The following is a 740-nucleotide window of genomic DNA, read 5'->3' as shown; positions in this document are numbered from 1 at the left end:
TATATATATAGGGGAGGAAACAGAGCGAAAGAGAGAGAGAGAGGAAAAGAGAGAGGATAGTTATGTACTATATCATAGTGTGCTGTTTATTCGGGATCATAGCTTTATAGTCTTTAATGTCTCCCAAAGGGGGTAGACAATAGCTGCACACTATTCTTCTGAATTTCTCTACTGATCCCTCTTTTAGCTTGAGGTTGCTTACAAAATGTGAAACAATCAAACCAATTCTGGTCTTTTGTGGAGTCTTTATTTTTAAAAACATAGTTTGGGATGAATGTGATTACAATATTTTTAGTACCCAAATATTAGAATATAGAAAAAATATGTTTAAATCATTGATTGACAATGTAGGTATGAATTGGTCATAAAGTGAGTATAAACTGATATTGATAATTTTAAAGATTACACAATTTATTACCAAAAGCCACAAAGGTTAGTAGCTGCAAAAAGTCAAAATATCAAGAGCACAGGTCACAAAAAATAAAATATGATTAACTGGGAAGATACATAAGAGGCGAAATAACATGCATACATATTTTTTAGTGCTGTCTTCATTATTTGATAACCTATAAGTATGTTTGATGTCCACCACTGGTAATATGCTTTTACCACACTGTAAGTTAATGCAACACTGCCCCTTAGTGTTATCAAGAAAGAATACAGGAAAGCTTAAACTGGCTGTAAAGTCATTTATTTGGAGCAGGGGGGAAAAATGACTGATAATCTTTTCACTTTTCATA

The sequence above is a fragment of the Cyprinodon variegatus genome, unplaced genomic scaffold, assembly GCF_000732505.1.
Source record: "Cyprinodon variegatus isolate N-32 unplaced genomic scaffold, C_variegatus-1.0 Scaffold626, whole genome shotgun sequence".
NCBI lineage: Eukaryota > Metazoa > Chordata > Actinopteri > Cyprinodontiformes > Cyprinodontidae > Cyprinodon > Cyprinodon variegatus.
Note: the sequence above shows the minus strand (reverse complement) of the source record.